General features: G+C 40.9%; 1 protein-coding gene across 1 annotated transcript in view; it reads right to left on the bottom strand.

The window, feature by feature from the left end:
* LOC149747784 (ALK tyrosine kinase receptor-like) overlaps window positions 1-15352 on the bottom strand; it is a 493479-nt gene extending 478127 nt beyond the window's left edge. The window contains exon 1 of the mRNA XM_089922432.1: window positions 15185-15352. The gene's annotated coding sequence lies outside the window, so the exon portion shown is untranslated. The remainder of the gene's footprint in view (window positions 1-15184) is intronic.
* Between the last annotated feature and the right edge of the window lie 6959 nt (window positions 15353-22311).

Here is a 22311-nt window from a genome sequence, read left to right as displayed (position 1 = left end):
CAAAGGAAACCATAAACAAGAACAAAAGACAACCCTCAGAATGGGAGAAAATATTTGCAAATGAAGCAACTGACAAAGGATTAATCTGCAAAATTTACAAGCAGCTCATGCAGCTCAATAACAAAAAAGCAAACAACCCAATCCAAAACTGGGCAGAAGACCTAAATAGACATTTCTCCAAAGAAGATATACAGATTGCCAACAACACATGAAAGAATGCTCAACACCATTTATCACTAGAGAAATGCAAATCCAAACTACAACGAGATATCATCTCACACCAGTCAGAATGGCCATCATGAAAAAATCTACAAACAATAAATGCTGGAGAGGGTGTGGAGAAAAGGGAACCCTCATACACTGTTGGTGGGAATGTAAATTGATACTGCCACTATGAAGTACAGTATGGAGGTTCCTTAAAAAACTACAAATAGAACTACCATATGACCCAGCAATCCCACTACTGGGCATATACCCTGAGAAAACCATAATTCTATAAGAGTCACGTACCACAATGTTCATTTCAGCTCTATTTACAATAGCCAGGGAATGGAAGCAACCTAAGTGTCCATCGACAGATGAATGGATAAAGAAGATGTGGCACATATATACAATGGAATATTACTCAGCCAGAAAAAGAAATGAAAATGAGTTATTTGGAGTGAGGTCGATGGACCTAGAGTCTGTCATACAGAGTGAAGTAAATCAGAAAGAGAAAGACAAATACCATATGCTAACACATATACATGGAATCTAAGAAAAAGAAATATCATGAAGAACATAGGGTTAAGACAGGAATAAGGACAGAGACCTACTAGAGAGTGGACTTGAGGATATGGGGAGGGGGAAGGGTAAGCTGTGACAAAGTGAGAGAGTGGCATGGACATATATATACACTACCAAACGTAAAATAGATAGCTAGTGGGAAGCAGCCGCATAGCACAGGGAGATCAGCTCGGTGCTTTGTGACCACCTAGAGGGGTGGGATAGAGAGGGTGGGAGAGAGGGAGATGCAAGAGGGAAGAGATATGGGAACATATGTATATGTATAACTGATTCACCTTGTTATAAAGCAGAAACTAGCACACCATTGTAAAACATTTACACTCCAATAAAGATGTAAAAAAAAAATTAATGCACAGAAATCTCTTGCATTTCTCTACACTAATGATGAAAAATCTGATAGAGAAATTGAGGAAACACTCCCATTTACCACCGCAACAAAAAGAATAAAATACCTAGGAATAAACCTGCCTAAGGAGACGAAACACTTGTACTAAGAAAACTATAAAACACTGATGAAAGAAATCAAAGATGACATAAACAGATGGAGAAATATACCATGTTCTTGGATTGGAAGAATCAATATTGTGAAAATGACTATACTACCCAAAGCAATCTACAGATTCAGTGCAATCCCTATCAAATTACCAATGGCATTCTTCACAGTATCAGAACACAAAATCTTACAATTCGTATAGAAACACAAAAGACCCCAAATAGCCAAAGCAATCTTGAGAAAGAAAAACGAAGCTGGAAGAATCAGGCTCCCAGACTTCAGACTATACTAAAAAGCTAGAGTAATCAAGACAGCATGGTACTGGCACAAACACAGAAATATAGACCAATGGAACAGGATAGAAAGCCTAGAGATAAACCCACACACATATGGTCACCTCATTTTTGATAAAGGAGGCAAGAATACACAATGGAGAAATGACAGCCTCTTCAATAAGTGGTGCTGGGAAAACTGGACAGCTACATGTAAAATAATGAAATTAGAACACTCCCTTACACCATACACAAAAATAATCTCAAAATGGATTAAACACCTAAGTATAAGGCCAGAAACTATAAAACTCTTAGAGGAAAACATAGGCAGAACACTCTATGACATAAATCACAGCAAGATCCTTTTTGACCCACCTCCTAGAGTAATGGAAATATAAACAAAAATAAATAAATGGGACCCAATGAAACTTAAAACCTTTTACACAGCAAAGGAAACCATAAACAACATGAAAAGACAACCAGAATGGGAGAAAATATTAGCAAATGAAACAGCTGACAAAGGACTAATCTCCAAAATTTACAAGCAGCTCATGCAGCCCAATATTAAACAAACAAACAACCCAATCCAAAAATGGGCAAAAGACCTAAACAGACATTTCTCCGAAGAAAATATACAGATTTCCAACAAACACATGAAAGGATGCTCAACATCACTAATCATTAGAGAAATGCAAATCAAAACTACAATGAGGTATCACCTCACACCAGTCAGAATGGCCATCATCAAAAAATCTACAAACAATAAATGCTGGAGAGGGTGTGGGAAAAAGGGAACCCTCTTGCACTGGTGGTGGGAAAGTAAATTGATACAGCCACTATGGAGAACAGTATGGAGATTCCTTAAAAAACTAAAAATAGAACTACCATACAACCCAGCAATCCCACTACTGGGCATATACACTGAGGAAACCATAATTCAAAGAGAGCCATGTACCACAATATTCATTGCAGCTCTATTTACAGTAGCCAGGACATGGATGCAACCTAAGTGTCCATCAACAGATGAATGGTGAAGAAGATGTGGCACATGTATACAATGGAATATTAGCCATAAAAAGAAACGAAATTGAGTTATTCATAGTGAGGTGGATGGACCTAGAGTTTGTCATACAGAGTGAAGTAAGTCAGAAAAAGAAAAACAAATACTGTATGCTAACACATATATATGGAATCTAAAGAAAAGAAAATGGTTCTGACGAACCTAGGGGCAGGACAGGAATAAAGACGCAGACATAGAGAATGGACTTGAGGACACTGGGAGGGGGAAAGGCAAGCTGGGATGAAGTGAGAGAGTGGCATGGACATATATACACTCCCAAATGTAAAACAGATAGCTAGTGGGAAGCAGCCGCATAGCACAGGGAGATCAGCTTGGTGCTTTGTGACCACCTAGAGGGGTGGGATAGGGAGGGTGGGAGGGAGACACAAGAGGGAGGAGATATGGGGATGTACGTATATGTATGTCTAATTCACTTTGTTATAAAGCAGAAACTAACACACCATTATAAAGTAATTATACTCTAATAATGATGTTAAAAACAACAACAAAAACAAAGCCCCAATTACTATTTCAGTAAATCATGCTGCCACAATTAAATTAGTGTAATTATAGTTAATAATCTCTTCTGTAACAGTTTTCATCACCTGTATATTCCAAAGTAAGTTTGAAAAGGCCCTCTAGCTACCTATAATCTGAATCATCACACCTTTGTCAGCTCATCAGCATGCTGTCTTCAGTTTTTCTTTGATTAAGAATGGTCTTGGACTTCCGTAGTGGTGCAGTGATTAAGAATCCTCCTGCCAATGCAGGGGACACGGGTCCAAACCCTGGTCTAGGAAGATCCCACATGCCACAGAGCAACTAAGCCCATGTGCCACAACTACTGAGCCTGTGCCCTAGAGCGCGCAAGCCACAAGTACTTTGCACGCGTGCTGCAACTACTGAAGCCCGCGTGCCTAGAGCCTGTTCTCCTCAACAAGAGAAGCCACCACAATGAGAAGCCTGTACACCGCAACGAAGAGTAGCCCCTGCTCGCCACAACTAGAGAAAGCCTGCCCACAGCAACGAAGACCCAACATAGCCAAAAATAAACAAATAAATAAATAAATTTTAAAATAAATAAATAACAACGACAACAAAAAAGAATGGTCTTGTCTGGAACTCTCTCTCCTACTAGACTGTTAGTTTCTTACGGGCAGGGTCTGAGTTTTTGTAACAGGTCCCAGTAGAAAAGAGATGGCATGTTGAAATTGGATAACTCAAAGAGGGTTTATTTACCAAGATGTAGGAAAGACACAGGGAACCTAAAGGTTAGTGTGGGAATCCAGAGCTAGCAGAAACCCAAGGGAATGAGAGAGGCTCAGGTAAATGGACCCCTGAAGGAAAGAATAGGAAAGAGTCAGTAGCTGGGCCAAGGTGACCACAGGGAGGGAGCCATGGAATGCCAATATCCTGGCCTCACTCTCCTCACACCAACTGGGTTCTCCATTGGTCAAAACCAACCAGAAACCAGAGGGCATCAGCACCGTTAATGTAATTCATACTGCTCAGCCTTGGGGCAAAGAATGAAGTAGCTCCTGTGGGCTCTAAATATTGTGAGTAGTTCTTCTCTCAGGATCAACTCTAGTCTGCGCCCTCAAAAGTCTTAGAGCGCAAAAAAAAAAAAAAGGGCTTCCCTGGTGGTGCAGTGGTTGAGAGTCCGCCTGCCGATGCAGGGGACACGGGTTCGTGCCCTGGTCCGGGAAGATCCCACATGCCGCAGAGCGGCTGGGCCCGTGAGCCATGGTCGCTGAGCCTGCGCGTCTGGAGCCTGTGCTCCGCAATGGGAGAGGCCACAACAGTGAGAGGCCTACGTACCACAAAAAAAAAAAAAAGTCTTAGAGTCTAGTGATAGAGAAGGAACCCAAACCGAAGTCTCTTCACCACAAGTCCAGAGCTTGCTCCATTCCCCTTTGCTATACTGAATCCCCCTGATGATTCTGAACCCTACAAATACTTAATACGTAGTCTGAGATGTGCAATCCAACTCTTGATTGTAAGGTGTTTTGTAATTTACATGGGTTATGTTATTACCCCTAACTCGACTGTAAGGTCTGTGAGAACAAGACTTGTATCTTGTACCTTGCTTGTATATCTTATACCTGTAAACAGTGTATTACCCACAGTGGGTGCTTGATATTTGTCAAATGAGTAAGCTATTGAAGGGATCTTAGAGTTTCCCTACAGATTTAAGCTACGAGAGTCAGGAGTGCACACTTTTTAATGAGAGCCATGTCCCACTCCTATAGAAGTTCTCAGGAAGAAAACTACCTATATTCAGGTATAGCTTTCAACCTCCCTCCTCCCCTACCCCTTGTAACTAAAGCCCTAGAGGTAGTCCCAGACACGCCTCAAGAACAGAAAGCTGATGCAAAGGCATGGAGTCATTCATTCATTTAATTATTCAATTAACACATAACTATTGAGGATCTCCCAGGTTCCATGCACTGAGCTAAGTACTGGGTATACGGTAGCAAATAAGACAGATATTAGACGTATGAACTTACAAATTAATATAAAATTGAAAAGTGCGACAAGTATAGTAAATATTTTTAAATGAAAGAAACAGTGGATTAAGAGATTAGCAAAGACGGGATATGGGGACATGTGTATGCATATGGCTGATTCGCTTTGTTGCGCAACAGAAACTAACAAAGTATTGTGAAGCAATTATACTCCAATAAAGATCTATTTTTAAAAAAGAGAGAGAGAGATTAGCAAAGACATGGCTTAGGTGGTCAGTGCCTTGCCCACACCCCCAGCTTACTCCAGAGGTCACCACACAGTTTTTTCCACGTGGATGGCTTTCTGCATTGTCTCTCTGCTTCAAAGCATTTTCTGGCCTCCAGGCTGCTCTGGGAGTTGGTGCCACAGGAGCAACCTTTACCTAGAGAGGCCTGAGAGCTGATGGATAAATATGCTGACTTCCTCAGCCTTCAGGAACAACTCTGAGGCACGCTGCACACAGGGCCTGGGAACAGAGCCCCAGGTTCCACAGCAGTGACTTACTCATTACCCCACACTTGGCTGGCTTGGTTCCCTTCTCTCTACTGCTTTCTCACTCCCTTACTGGTACTTCCTGATGCTGCCCCCCCAAATAAATAACTTGAATCCATATTTTTCTCTCAGGGTTTCCTTTTCGGGGGAGCCAAAAGTAAGACCACAGAAAACTCACTTATATTAAGGTCAACGCCCACTTATACTGAGACCCCTCCAAAACGAGGGGTCTGTGACATCAGTTAAACATAGTCCAAGAAAGAGACAAGTCACTAAAATTTTGGAAGAGAGGTGAGTCAAAGGCTGGTGGTCCTTCTTTACGGGGTGCGGGGTGGGGGAGAAGGAAAAGAGATGCTTTATACTGGAAGGGGAGGGGTAGCAGGAAGGGACAGAGGGAGTGATGGCGTGACAGCATAATGGGACCAGCTGGCAGCCACAGGGAAGAGGGAAACAATTGTTCCATACTTACCACAGAAGGACAGAACTCAGTTCCCACCTCACAGTGACTTGGATTGTGCAAAGCTGAGATAAGGGCCTTATAATAGCAAGTGGTGCCCCATGTGGATTTCTTCACGAAACTCAAAGGACGGAAAAAAGGCACTGCGTGAACTACTGACTGAGTTGCTTAGAATTTATGTTTAATAACCCCTCCTCTCCTAATGTTAAACTTCAAGGAAAATACTATTTATTACTAAATAATGACTTCTCCAGTAGCCAAGATATCATTAAATCCTTGCCACCTATCACAGAGAAAGAGAAGGTGCTCAAAAATAGTTTGACAGACAAATGAATGAGTATGGAACGTGAGTTTTGGGAGAGTATTTCTTCCCTTCTTCTGGTGTTTCTTCCTTCTTCCCTTAACATAGCACTCCTGGTTCCTCCTGTCCTGTCACTCACTGTGCCCTGGGAGGTACTGAGTGGCCCATCTAAATGCTGCATTTGGAAGACAATCTGGGGAAGGTAGCCTAGCCCTTTTCGAGATCTCCTCTTTCTCTTCAAAGTAAGCCATCCACAGGTGCATGCACTGTCTCAGCTCCAGTACCTCTAGGACAGGGTGCACAGCTCAGCCTAGTCCTGGAGTTCAACCTCCACCTAAGGACAGTCATATTCTCTAATATCGGTTATGTGATTAATAGCAATACTGTGGTCCCTATCAATTCTTTCATCTGATGTCTTAAAATTCAGTTGGTTTAACACCCAACATTATAGATAAAGAATCACATGACTTTAATGGAACAGAATAATAGAGTGAAGAAAAGAGGCCTGAGTTCAGCTGGTCTTCCACTTACCAGCTGTTGTAAACTTGGGGTTTTACTTTACTTCTCTGGGTGGGGGGGTACTCAATTTCTTCACTGTTGCAAGAATTGGACAAGATGAATTCTGAAGTCCCTTTCATGAATCCATGAATATAGGATTCGCAGGGTCTTCTGCCTCTGGGAAGGTTTCCCTGTGCTACATGCTCTGGGTGTGATGTCCCTTCTCTGTGCAGGCCTGGCACCCTGTTCTGTCCCTCATGATAGCACTTACCACACTGCAACTGCTTGCATCCTCAGCTAGTGGTTGAGCACCAGGGCAGGCTTCATGCTTACCTTGTTCCCTGCAGTACCTCCAGTACCTGGTACACCTCATTTCAGATGCTTAATAAATATTCACTGAAGTCATAAATGTGATATAATCTAAGGGAGCAGAGGGCCCCTGTGGTATAGTCAGCCACTCTCCCCTGGGTGAGAGGAGAAGAAAAGCATCACAGTGGTGGATCTAGCCACATCTCTCATGCCACACCACCTCCCCAAGGAACCTGGGAAGTAGATCAAATACTGGAGAGCAAGCCTGGATTTTGTATCTATTCTGAAGGAAAAAAAAAAAAAACTTCTATATTGTTTTGCAGATAAATCTGCTAATGCTGAGGAAATAGCAAGCCATCTTTAGGGGAGAGGCGACCATCTCTCCCATCAATTCATCCATATTTACAGGCATCTGGGTTGGGGCTATTGCTCTATGTGTGCTCAGATTCTCAGTGAGGCTTTCAGCAGTTGGAAAGCACAATAAACTCCTCACCATTCCCATCTGCACAAGCCCATGCTGCAATCCTTCCCCCCTGCAAGTCCTACCTGCTGCCATGAGACTTCTCTCTGAATTGGAGTAAATGAGCAAATCAATCCTGAGCACGCTTCAGGTGGCTCTGTGACCTTGCATTCCTCCTGTGACCTTTTCCATGTTGCTCTTTGCATGGGCAACTTCAGCCATTACATTAGCAACACACAATTACACCTTCAAGGTAGATTCAAGTTCAGGCTCTGCCAGGACATAAATACCTTAATGAGGTGACAGCCATGCAAACTTCTGAGTGGTATAAATCAGGGCTCTGATAGATTGCAAAGATATGTTGGCAGGTTCATGCCCCTGCACAAAAAGAGGAAAAGAGAGGAAGGGAGGGAGGGAAGGAAACAGGAGGGAAAGGAGGAAGAGAGCAAAAAGAAGGAAGGAGAAAAGGACCTTTCTATGATAATGCTGGTGGTAGTACGCAGCACAGTGTTTTTAAAAGTGATTTCTAATGCTTTTAATCCAACACTTGCACCCTCATCCCTACTGTTTTGATTCTTCTGCTGGTTAAAATTCCTGCTGGCACACTCAGGGTTCAGCACTCCTGTAGAGCACGCACTCCCAGATGACAGAACACACTTCAGCTCTAGGTTTTCCTTGCCTCTCTTGGTATCCTCCCAATACCCCTTGGCCCGTGGGGTACGGAGCAGGGTGGAGTCTACCACACAGACTCCTAACTTCTGTCAGGGGTCTAAGGGAATAAATCTCTCATCCAGAGTCAGAGTGCTTGGGGGCCACTATCCAGCCTCCAACACCAGCCAGGAAAAGGGACTCCAGTGGTGGTACTCTGGCTATGAGGTGATAGAAGGACCCTCTCATCCCTGAACCTACTCATCCACACTCAGCGTTTGGCTCAGTTCTATGTTGATTGCAGAAAAAAAGGCTATTATTCAAAATGGCCCTGGCAACTCCCTCAAGTCCAAATATGTGCCAGATCCTGAGAGAGTAATGAGAAGTAGAACCCAGGGTCAGAGGTCAAAATAAAAGGAAGTAACAATGGATCTGTGAGAGGCAGTCAGCCTGCAGGCATCCCCTGAGACTGCATTTCCTTTCATGGTTCAGTGGCCACTCTACAGGCATATATTTGCCCGTCTTAAAGGCATAACTGTCAGAAGTGATGTGACATTTCTAGTCCCGGCTATTTCCCCCACAACAGTCCCATCATCTCCCATGCGCTTCAGAGTAGATGTCCCCATGATAATGAGAATAGAATGAGCAATCATCTTTTCCCAATTTACCCTGGGAATGGGAGGGACCCAGTGCAGTGCTGTTCAGTAGAAATATGTCACCTAAATATGCAATTTTAAATTTTCTAGTAGCTACACTTTTAAAATGTAAAAACAGGTAAATTATTTTAATAATACATCTTATTTAAGCCAATATATCCAAAATATCATTTCAACATTTAAGCAATATAAAAATTGAGATATTTAACACTATTTTTCACAGCAAGGGCTTTGAAATCTTACATGTATTACAGCACCTTTCAATTTGGACTAGCCACATTTCAATTGCTGAACAGTCATATACACCTACGTAGTGGCTACCATATTGAACAGCATAGTCCTGGTGGGATTCCCAGAAAGTTGCATTCTTTGGTGTTCCCCAATCATTCTAGAGATAACTGCTTCAGGTGTCTGAGCAAGTAAGGAAGGACCTCTGGGGAAACCAGAAGCACGAAGCATGGCTCACCAAAGGAGCCAGGAACAGCAAGTAAGGACATGTCAGTCTGACCCCAGATAGGAGGAATGATTCCCACTCCAGCACAGGTGCTATTATGTTCCCCAAGGGATAAAGTTATCCCAGGTTCCTATATGCTTTAAAAGCTGGTCCCCAAAGCCAAAAATGCTGGGTCCTGGCTGCAAACTGATTTGGTGAAGGCTGTAAACTAGTGGCTTGCAGATGTATCATGTTTGGCCTGAAGATTAATAGCCTACCTAGTCTTTAAAAAAATTGCCTACACTTAAAAATTGAGTGATTTTATTAAAAATCTAACTTTCCAAATTCTCTTGAAAAATCAGTAGACCTGGGAAAACTAGGCCCACATTTCCAGATGTCAACACACTGCCTGAGCCAATATTCCTGCTGACTTCAGTTGGGTCGCCTGCTCTCCCATCACCACAGACTCCACCTCAACCTACTGTCTTTCCTATACAACAGCCAGGAGTCAATTGCTATTTATCATTGCAATTCCTCTCTTATTTATTTATAAAGAAGAGAGTAAAGTATCTCTTGCCCAAAGTGGGAAAACCAAGATTGACCAAATGGCCCACATGCGTTCTGAATCTTGTCTGCCTTTTTCATTGTGACCTTTTTCATTGTGACCTGCCCACAATACCACACAGAAGACAGATCCAACAGGTCCTTTTGCCACCTTAGTCCCTTCATATTTCTGAAAGTCTTTCTTTTTTTTGTCTAAATGCACCAGCCCTTCCTTCCAGCAATGAAACTCCGTGGTGCTCTGTGTCAAGCCCCTGAAACAGACAGGAAATTGAGCCCAAGATGCTCTTCCCTCTTCCCAAACCAAAATGAAGGAAGAAGCTATGACCCTCACAGACAGGAGAAGGGAGTATTTACATCAAAAACACACAGACACAATGGTCACTCGGCCCCTCTGGCATCCTATTTACCTGGTAAAACTCAGATCCTATTGATAGCACTTAAAATAGAGTAAGTTTTCCTGTTTCATAGGCAGCACCCCTCACCCTCACCTCTGCACCACAACTATCCCAGTAGAGGCATCTAGATCTGCACCTGTACTACTCTATCTCATTTATTTGCATATTTCTTTCCCTCAACTAATGTGTTAGCTCCTTGAGACCAAAGTCCAGGGCTTATTTATCTTAGCATCCTTTACATCCCTGGCACCTGACATAAAGTCACTCTTTGAAGACTAAGCGTAAAAAAAAAAAAAAAAAAAAAAAAGCAATAGAGAACAAATAAAACATACTTTGAGTCATTCAGTCTCCAAATTACAACCTTGCTATATTGTTTATTAGCTATGTGACCTTGAGCAAATAAAGACTTTCTAAGCTCAGTTTCCCAGTTTCTTGAAAAACCCAGATATTGTGCTTATTAGACCAAAACTTCAAATATAAAATTTATAGCTTTAAAATCTTTATTAAAAAAGAAGGAATCTCAAGTCAGTAACCTAATTTCCACCTGCGTTCATGGATTGGAAGACTACTTTTAAGATGGCAGTACTTCCCAAATTGATCTACAAATTTAACACAATCCCTATCAAAATCCTAGCTGGCTTTTTTGCAGAAACTGAAAATCTGATCCTAAAATTAATATAGATATGTAGGGAACCCAAAATAATGACCCACTTCTCAATTTCAAAACTTAATACAAAGCTACAGCAATCAAGATATTGTAGTACTGGGGACTCCCTTGGTGGTGCAGTGGTTAAGAATCCACCTACCAATGCAGGGGACACAGGTTCAATCCCTGGTCCGGGAAGATCCCACATGCCACGGAGCAACTAAGCCCATGCGCCACAACTACTGAGCCTGTGCTCTATAGCCCGTGAGCCACAACTACTGAGCCCGCATGCCACAACTACTGAAGCCCGCGCGCCTAGAGCCTGTGCTCCACAACAAGAGAAAGCCACTGCAATGAGAAGCACGTGCACCACACGAAGAGTAGCCCCAACTCGCCGCAACTAGAGAAAGCCCATGCACAGCAACGAAGACCCAACGCAGCCAAAAATAAATAAATTTAAAAAAAAGATACTGTAGTACTGTCAAAAGAACAGAAACAGATAATATAGATTAATGGAATAGAATTGAGAATCCAGAAATAAACCATTTATAGTTAATTCATTTTTGACAAGGGGGCCAAGACAATTTAAAAGGGAGAAAGAATAGTCTTTTTCAACAGATGTGCTGGGACAATTAGATATCAACATGCAAACAAATGAATTTGCACCTCTATCCCATACCATATACAAAAATTAACTTAAGATGAATTAAAAATCTAAATGTAATAGTCAAAATTATAAAGCTCTTAGAAGAAAACATATGTGTAAATCTTCATGACCTTGGATTAGGCAATAGTTTCTTAGATATGACACCAAAAGCACAAACAATCAAATAAAAAAATAGAGAAATTGGACTACATCAAAGTTTAAAACATCTGTGCTTCTAATGATACTCTACTGTCAATAAAGTGAAAAGACAACAATCCACAGAATTGTAGAAAATATTTACAAATCGTATCTACTAAAGATCTAGTATTCAGAATACATAAAGAACTTTTACAGTTCAACAGTATAAAGACAAATTACCTAATTTTAAAAGGTGAAAAGAATTTGCGTAGATATTTCTACAAAGAAGATATATATATGCCAATAAGCACATGAAAAGATGCTCAGCATCATTAGCCATCAGGGAAATTCAAATAAAAACCACGAGATACCACTTCACATCCACTAAGATAATTATTTGAAAAAGTAGTAATAGCAAGTGTTGGTGAAGGTATGGAAAAATTGGAACTCTATACTGCTGGTAAGAAAATAAAATGGTACGGCTACTTTGGAAAACAGTTTGACATTTCCTCAAAAAGTTAAACATAAACATCAGGTGACAAAGCAATTCCATTCCTAGATACATGTCCACACAAAAACTTGTATAGGAATATTCCTAAGAGTATTATTCATAATACCCCCAAAATGAAACGAATCAGATATTCATCACTGATGAATGGATAAACAAAATGTGGAGTATCTGTCAATGGATGATTATTCAGCAATAAAAAGGAATACAGTACTGATGCATGCTACAACATGGATGAGACTTGAATACATTATGCTAAGTGAAAGAAGTAGGTAACAAAGAGGACCACATATTGTATGATTCCATTTATATGAAATATCCACAACAGGCAAATCTATAGAAACAGAGAATAGATTAACAGTTGCCCAGAGATTGGGGGATGGGGGGAATAGGTAGTGACTTCTAGCTGGGTTTATTTTGGGGGTCATTAAAGTGTTCTGGAATTAGACAGTGGTGATAGGTGTACAACTGTGAATGTACTGATACTAAAAACCACTTTTAAAAGGTACATTTTATGGCAAGTAAATTATATCTTAAGAAAAGAAAAAGACAAGGCCTTTGGGCCATGTGCCATTCAGCTACTTATCTTTTTTGTCATGGTCTATTCCTGGCCAACTAGAAACAACTGGCCACATGAGGAAAAACAGCTATCTGGTATTATGTCCTCAACTTTCCAACCTTCCCCCCGCCATTTCCTACTTCTATGAAACTGAGCCATAACGTGTATTCTTCCCAAAGATTTCCCCAATCCAATTATTAAAACCCATACCCATCCTAAAAAATTTCCTCCCATTATCATAACATGTCCTCCTTTCCAAGGCCAAACTATCCCCGGTGCCCTTGACCACACCCACTCCCGGCTCTAAAGTCTTGCTATATCCCCAAACCTTCTCATTTTATATGTCCCACTTCCCCCTTTCTGGTATCTCTCTCTTTCCTGTTATCCTGGAAATATGCTCATATTGCTCCAGTCCTTAAGAGGAAACCTTCCCTGATACTGGGTCCATTTCCATTTACTATACCATCTTTTCCCTCTCTTTTTAGGTAAACTTCTCAAAGAGTGGTCATAGTTATTGTCACCTTCAACTTACTCCACTCTGGTTCCCACTCCCATCCTTCCTCTACTGAACCAACTCTATAATCACTAGATGACTTCCTGACTCAAATACCATAGGTAGTTTGGAATAACCTTTTTTTTCCTATACTCTGCTGCATGTGGTACAGATTATTACGCTCTCCATCATGAAGCTCTATTCCTTGATTTCTAGGAGACCACACACTCCTGGTTCTTCTCCTGTCTTTCTAACGATTCTTTCAGGGCCTCCTTTCAGGGCTCTTTTTACTCCAGCGCAATGCTTCAGTATTGGTGTACTCAGGGTTCTTCCCAAATGCTCTACTCTTTATACCCCACTTTTCTCCTTAGATAATATCATTTTAACTACATGTTGATGACTGCTAAATGTCTCTCTCCAACCCAGACCTCTCTATCAAGCCACAAATTTATATATCCAACTGCCTGATGGATGGGTCTATCTTTCCAGTCATCCCTCATGTACCTTAAATTTACCATGCCCAAAAAAAACCTCATCATTTTAGTTGGTCATCTACCTTCACTAGTCACACAAGCCAAAAAAATTTAGACTCTTTTATCTTTTTCCCCCACAACCAGGCACTAACACTACAAATTTTACCTGCAAAATATTTCTCTAATCTATATTTGTCTCTTCAAACTTAGGCTTCTCATCAAGAGCCTCTTAACTGGTTTCCTTCCCTCCAAGTGTGTCTTTCTCAAACCCATTCTCTATGTAGCTGCTCGTATATCTTTCAAAACATTCTCCTGCTTTATACATTTCATGGATGACCTACAGGATGAAGTCAAAAACCCAAGAGAAGTCCATAGCTAAAAGGACTCCTCCCACCATCCAGACTCCTTCCAGTATCCTATCACTTTCCAATGAGATTTTTCATTTTCATTCTAGAATCCTGAACCTGCTTGTAATTCATCTCTAGTCCCCAACCCTCAACAAACACACACACACACACATACATACATACCTACACACACACACACACACACACACACACACACACACACACACACACACACACACACACACACACCATTCTCTATATCTCAGAGGTAAAACAAGCATATATTTCCTTTCCTCCCCATCACTTCCTGGATAATTCCTACTCATCCAGTAAGTAACCTCTCAGGGTTTATTTCCTCAAGGTAGAAGACCCTTCCAGATCCTCCACACCTGACATACTCTTAGATGAGTTAAGGACTTCCACTTTATGCTCTTTAATGCCTCATACATATATCACTCATTATAATTACTATATTCTATTTTAATATTCTGTGTCTCTCCTACTAGTTTGCAAACTCCATGAAGGGAGAGCCCATGTCTTTGTCATCAAAATTCCCTGCACAGGGCCTGACACAAGGAAGCACCCAATAAGTAGTGTGTAGACTGAAGGAATGAACACTGCTATAACTATGCACAAAGCTATGCACAGCTTTGACTAGACCAAACAAATGAACAAGCAAGCAAAAGGAATTCATTGGTTGGGGTAATAAGCTTCAAAGTCCAATGTAAGCTTCAAAGTCCAATGTAAGCTTCAGGTCCAGCTAGATCCAGGTGCTCAGAAATAGTACCAGGAAGCTGTCTATAGTACTCTTGAGGCTCAGAAAGACTTTTTTCTCAATATTTGAGCAAGACCTCTGGACCTGACATTTAATGGGTCAAACTGACTTGCCCTTCCCAGAACCAATCATCAAGGCTCTCTCTGTTTAGAAGGCCTGGGTTGTATCCCCACTTCTAGAGCAGGGGGTTAAGGTCAGTCTCTCCCAAAAATAACACTGGCAAGAGTAGGGGAAGGATGGTTAACAAAAGGAAAATTGATGTTTTCTTACCAGAAGAGGGTAAATGAAGGCTGGACAGTCAGAAACAGTAGTCATTCATGACAGGAGCTCTTAGCTTGTCAGCTCGTAAGGACAATGTTTGTCCTTCCTCTGTAGTTGCCTGCAGATCCTGCAAGCTGCTGCATGCACAGTGGCAACCTATGCCAGGCTGCTGACTGACTGAGGGGTGAGTCAGTATAGACAGCACCAGCAGCAAATGAGTCTGTCTGCACATGTGCAAGGCAAGCGTCACAGAGCAGGCGGAGGCTCTGGCTGGGAAACATTTTGCTTTGCAGAGCGCTGAGTATTTATTTGGATTAATGGCTTTCAGGGTTGCCAAATTTCAAATGTAAATCAAGTATTTATTGGTGATAGATGGCAAAGAGAAAAAGTATACTTTGAGGGTAATCATTCATGTATTCCCACTCATCTGTCATTGGAGTAGCTGACTTTCAATCCCATAAACTGGGGACCCAAGTGATAATAATACTTATAATTCCTCACACTTATACAGTGCTTTAGCAGTTGCAAAGTCTTCCCATATGTTATTCATTTTGGCTTTAAGTCACACACCTGTGCAAGTGAGATTTGTTATCCCCATTTTACAGATGGGGAATATGAGACTCCAGGTGTTAAGTGATTTATCTATAGGTGACAGGTCAGGGATTAGAATCCACGCTGCCTGATATCAAAGCCATAGCTCTCACCAAAATACCACACTGCCTTCTCACCCCCTTTATTGCTGTCTCCATAAAGCACAGCAATAATGCTAGTTGAGGATTTTTCAAGTAGCCATGCCCTTTCATACACATACATATTTCATACACATTTTTACAACAACCTGTGAGATGAATATTATCCATATTTTTTTGATAAGGGCTTCCAGATCAAGAATTGTGACTATAAGTAGACTAGAGAGGTGAGTCAGAGATAGAAGGAACTACTTGACCAGATACTGTTTTCCTCAAAAATCCTTTACTGTGTCCAGCTTCCCTTGAGAGATCCAGACGAATGACAAGTCCTGACTATTTCTGATCATTAATCAAATGCACAGCACGATCATTACAGAAACCTTCCTCCTTCAGCATTCTCTCAAAATGAATCTGTTCTTTCTTCTCAGTTTAAGTCCTCAACCATCATTCTTACAGATAATTGTCTATTTGTACAAAGCAAATATCTGGCCTTTTAGAATTTTCATCAGTCTTGCAGATGATGGGCCCCCACTTCACACGTGTATCTGACCTTCCTGAATCCTTCAGTGTCAGCCAACAGCTCTTCTTCTTGACCCACTTAAGCTTCCTTTTACATGTCAAGTGTCTTATCTGAAGATTTGTTTAACCTCACAGAGAATTCGATATGAGTTCTTTGCTCGTAATAATGGCCAATCATCTTCTACAATCATGAAATGAAGCACTTCTTTTCACTGCGGCTGCAGGGCCAGGCTAACTCGATGACCTTAGATACACTACAGCTATAAGATTAGCCTTGTTGCTACATGGCTTTACCATTCCTGAGTCAACATGTGACAAGGAAGTCATTCTCCATACTTCATATCATGTGTTATGTTAGCTTTTTATATCACAGAATGCTGGGGTTGGAAAGGCACAATCATAATCCAAACTTTCCTGTCTTTAGATGAATAAACTAAGATCCTTGAAGTAGCCAATATAAAATTTGGCTGAAGAGTAAGAACAAGTCCTCCTATACCAAGCTAACAGACAGGATCCTTCTTCCTTAGGTTTTCCTGGAAAATATAGTGATATCTTGATCTATTCTGAACTCTAGATCCCCCTGTCTTGTACATCCTCACACTAATTTCTTCTTTACTGGCATCGTAATCTGTTTTAACAAGATATATACTCAGCAATGTTCTCTTCCATTTTAATGTGGTAGAAAGAGCTCTAGGCCTGGACTCACCAGATCTGGGTTCTAGTCCTGGCTCCACCACATCTGACCTTGGAGGTACCAGAAAGCCTCTATGAGTCTCCTCCTTCTGATATATAAAACAGGGTAATACACCAGTCATCATGGGAGTGGTGGTGCCCACCACCACTTCCGGATGAGTGCTACAGACTGAGGGAGGAAGACACCATATCTAAGAATTTGTTCAGGCCAAATGATTATTTTAAAAGATTATTAAATGATTATTACATCATTATTAAATTATTAATATTATAATTTAATATTATTATTAAAAAAAGAAAATGTCCAGGGTCTTTGACCATCTTTCTCTTTAGAGCAATGGGCCTGGGACATACGGGAGGATGAATAAAGAACAACTGATGAAGCACTCTCTCTGCTCCTGGCAGCACAATCTATGCCGATGATATTGCAGAAATGATGTTTCTTCTTCCTTTATACCACTGTCTCAGAGAAATACTGTGTGTCTTTGTGAGATGTCTGTGTGTGTGCATGCACGCGTACAGGTTTGAAGACAAGGAATAAAGAAGGGGCCTACCATCACAGTGATGGAGGGATTTCCAGTGAGCATCAGACCTTGGAGTGCCAAAGCCAACCCTGGCCTACCCCATCCAAGTATCTCCTCCCCATCCCATTTATGCTGTTACAGATCAAGTCCCTGGTTTGAGGTATAGTGAAAAGAGTAGATTCTGGGATGAGATCAACCTCTGTGATATAGGTTATGAGTTTTAAGTTTTCAAAAGGTGGAGGTTTTATATGTTGGATAACAGAAAAAGTCTCTCACAAATGGAGTGAAAAAGAAACCTCAAGCACAGGAGGCGAGACTAGGTATCAGGGTGTACCCAAGGGGGGGGTCCCAGTGAAGAGTTTAATTATTTGGTTAGGTTTTTTTCCCCTTGGACTATGGAAAAAGTCAAAGCAAGCATTGGTTCATCACCTTTTTTCCTCTAATACTGTAATTACCTTAGTTTATCACCACCAGCCATTCAGCTCTGTATGGAGGTGAGATGGAGGATGGAGGATGCAGCGCAGTGTAGAGATGTGTGGCCTTCCCCAAGTCTCCCCTCTGCTGAGGTCCACAGGGCTGTCCCATCATCACTCTGTGTGCGCTGGCAGTCCCTGCGTTCCAGGTGGTAACAGCAGTGAGGTGAGGAGGACTCCTGATGGAGCTCTGAGGCATGCAGGCACTTGTATCACAGAGAAGTGGATGCCACTGTGCACTTTAGTAGCGGCTATGACTCTTGAATGGGTAGAGCCTGACAGGTGACAGGCATGTGACAATGGTCTCTGAACTACTAAGACCACGCTGGTAAGAAAGATGATCAGCATTGCAAGATTGTCCTCTCTGTGGCTCCTACTCTTCCCCAGGCCTCCTGTGGTACAATCTAATTGTCAGAGAGCAGCCACCTGCTCCCAGCACCTATCCACAGTCCCTGCGCCCAAAGGTTCCAAAGGATGCTCTCCTGGTCCCCAGCAGGAAGGAAGAAACTTGATAACGTAGGTCACTTCCAAATTTTCCCATACCAGTCACTGGGCATGGCCAGAGAACTTCTGGGCACTCAGCTATTCCTATTTCAGGTGACCTTGCTATTTCCCACTGCTTGGAACAACAACAAACATGAATTATAGTAAAGTAGCCCCTGTTCCTTGGCTCCCCAATGCCACAAGGCCCTCTTGGGAGCAAAAAACTGTGTGCTGATCTGAGACAATCACTGTACTCTCTCTTAATTAAACTTTTTAAAAACTAAGCCACTATTCCCCAGAGTAGGAAGCCCCTCCTCAAAGTACAGTCATAAGCTGTCTCCAGTGCCTCCCTGTGGTAACATTTTCAGCTTCACAAACCTGAATAAGGCCTCCACATTGCCTAAGCAGCCAAACTTGGGGAATTTCCCATCTTGCAGAGGTACCACCCCTGGGATTTAGCCGAGATCATAGAGCTGGGGCAAAGGTTCTCACCCCTAGGCCATAACAGGGGAGGTACATCCTTATCTTTCAAAGCAGGGCCCAATAGATTATTTCTGGAGCTCATAAATCAAGTAATGGTGAAACACACATTATTAAGAGGTATGGAAATAACCTCCAGGAGAACTAAAACCAGAGACAGTCATGCGTGGTTATCTTCAGGGAGTAATATTTGGTAGGAGAAGAGGTGGAAAGCCAGACACTGTTTTTCTCATTTTAAGCACTTGTATATTATTCAAAAATTTAATGTATTAATTTAATTTTTAGACCGATTCATACAAAAAATAAAGGGGGATTAAAACATGTCAAAACACAATGAAATGATTAAAAAATGAGTATGTATGAATTATAGATTCAAAGATTCCTTAGAACTAGAGAAGAAAAAAATCTAAAACTTCCCTCTTCCATTTCACTCTCAATCTTCTACTTGTTTACAGTTGGAAAAAACAGGCTCAAAGGAAGAAAAATTACTTTTCTAAGGTCTCACCGGGAATTGACGCCTACAATAACCTTATTTCGACAACATAATCCTAGAACAGTGTTTGAAGCAGAAAGGCAGAGCAGGGAAGAACAAGGTCCAAAATCCAACCTGTCATTGTGCCCTGAGGGTCCTGTGGGTTACATCAGCAGAACTAATTGCTGCTGGAGCAATTCCAGCCTCTGTGGTTACAAGGGTTTACGTGAGTGGTAGGATGTTACCTTGGGGCATCCGGGCTACAGAAGCTGCTGGGCCCACTAGCTGATAAGGAGAGAAGTGCAAGAGGAAGATTTGTATCTGATTTAAAAGACCTGAGTTTGGCAATACTCTGGTTCTGTGATCTTGGGAAAGCCACTTAATATCTCTGTGCCTCATTCTCCTGATCTATAAAATGTAGATAAAGAATACCCACTTCACAGAAATGCTGCCAGGAATAAATAAGTTAACATATGTTAAGCACTTAGAACAGTGCATAGCATACATTAAGTGTCATGTACACAAAACCCCTAAAATTTTATTTTAATAAATACATGTAAGTAGAGAAAATTTGGTATATCTGAAGTTGAGCAGCATACTGGGGAAAAAAAGTAGATAGGAAGGCATGTTATAAGCTAAGATTCCACAGGGTATTCCTGACACTCCCTGAGAAGACAATGCAAGACTTACATGGGAAACTGATCAGTCACCATGACCAGAAGCACAGGAGGCTGTCTCACCTGCCATGCCAAGAAACACCTGATGACACCAGCTGAGAGGGCATCTAGCTAACTGGAAAGAAACCAGCACGTCACAGGGGAGAAGGCTGTCACTAAAAATGAATGTAGAACCAAGAATTATTAAGTATCAGATGAAGGTGAACATAAGAGGTAACTCTCCAACAATGTAAAGAAGTTCCACGTGGGGAAATAGTGATAGAAAAAAATTTAAAGAGCTTTTCAAAGATACAGTTAAAATCCTCCTAAAAATTAATTACACATTTTATCAATAAAATAGGAATAAGAGGTTTTCAAATAGGTAATTCCTTCAAAGAACCAATTAGAGATTCTGAAATTAAAAATACAATAAATGTTTAGTAGTAAAGTAGATATAACTGAAGAGAAAATTAGAGAACTGGAAGATAAATCTGTAATAATTTATCCATAATTCAAAACAGATAAAGAGAAGAAAATATAAGAGTATGGTGGACGAAAAAGTATGAGAAGCAGGACAGTATCTCCCCACAAGATTGTTATTAATTACAAATTAAATAAGTTAATTCTTATTAATTATGAGGGGAAAAGAGTGACTTTTATGTTGGATAAACCTGACAGGCAGCATCCTAATCATGTGGGTGAAGTTAACATGACCAGTAACAGGACAAATCAACACTATGTCCCCCAGATATGATATGCACTAAGAAGGGCACATCACCTCTGTGGTATTCTTGACAAAGATGCTTAGCTTCAATCTACTCAAGAGAAAACATCAGACAAGCCTCAACTGAGAAACACTTTACAGAATAACTGGCATGGATGTTTCAAAAGTGCCAAGTTCATGAAAGGCAAAGAAAATCCAAGGAACTGTCAGACTAAAGGAATCAGGGAGATGTGCCAATTCAATGTGAAATCCTGGATTAGATCCTGGACCAGAAAGAGAACATTAGTGGGAAAACTGATGAAATTCAAATAAGGTCTGTAGATTAGTTAATAGTCTTGCATCAGTGTCAATTTCCTGGTTTTGAGAATTGTACTATGGTTATGGTTAAGATGTTAACATTTACAGAAAGCTGGATGAAGAGTATATTAATATTCTATGTACCATTTTTTGCAACTTTTCTATACATCCAAAATTATATCAAAATTAAAAGTTTTTTTAAAAATCACTTGAAACAGTGCCTAATACAGAATAAGCACTCACTGTATGATTGTTGCTATTCTGGTTATTTTTGGAAGTCACATTTGAGAACATTTCCTACATCCATTTCCTAACCTGTGAGCTAATTTTCTGAAAATCCATTTCAAATACTGTCTTTAAATAGAATATGTCTTCTACATTTATGTACTAATATTTTTCAAAAGTATATAAAGTGCATTTGCAGACTAATAAAAAGCACACTGATTTAAAAATCAGCAGTTAATACAAGTCAACAGCTGTTTATTATTCTGAAAACTTGTAGCAAATGAGAAACAGATGCTTAATTAGGTGAAGACACCTATCAATATCATGCAAGAAAAGAATGTTTATTATCATTGATATTATTCAACATAGTGCCAAAAAAAGAAAAACTGCAAGAGAAAGAAATTAAAGTTATTTAAAACTTGGAAAGAAAATAAAACTTTTATTACCCACAGATGAGATTATACACCTAGAAAGTTGAAGAAAATAAGCTGAAAAATAATAGGAATTCATCAGAGAGTTTAGCAAAGTATCCAGATCACTACACAAAAATCAGTGACTTTTTAATAAACTAAGATTTATCAATTTAAAATATTTTCGAAAAGAGATCATATTCATGACAGAAACAAAAGCTACCTAAAAATAAATCTAGTAAAAATATGCAAAGCGGGGGCTTCCCTGGTGGCGCAGTAGTTGAGAGTTCGCCTGCCAATGCAGGGGACATGGGTTCGTGCCCCAGTCCGGGAAGGTCCCACATGCCGCGGAGCGGCTGGGCCCGTGAGCCATGGCCACTGAGCCTGCGTGTCCGGAGCCTGTGCTCTGCAACGGGAGAGGCCACGGCAGTGAGAGGCCCGCGTACCGCAAAAATATATATATATATATGCAAAGCGTTTTTTATTTAAAA

Source organism: Delphinapterus leucas, chromosome 13, assembly GCF_059928025.1.
Source record: "Delphinapterus leucas isolate spDelLeu-1000000601 "Yukka" chromosome 13, BTC_Dleu_Yukka2, whole genome shotgun sequence".
NCBI lineage: Eukaryota > Metazoa > Chordata > Mammalia > Artiodactyla > Monodontidae > Delphinapterus > Delphinapterus leucas.
Note: the sequence above shows the minus strand (reverse complement) of the source record. Positions and strands in the feature narration are given on the sequence as shown.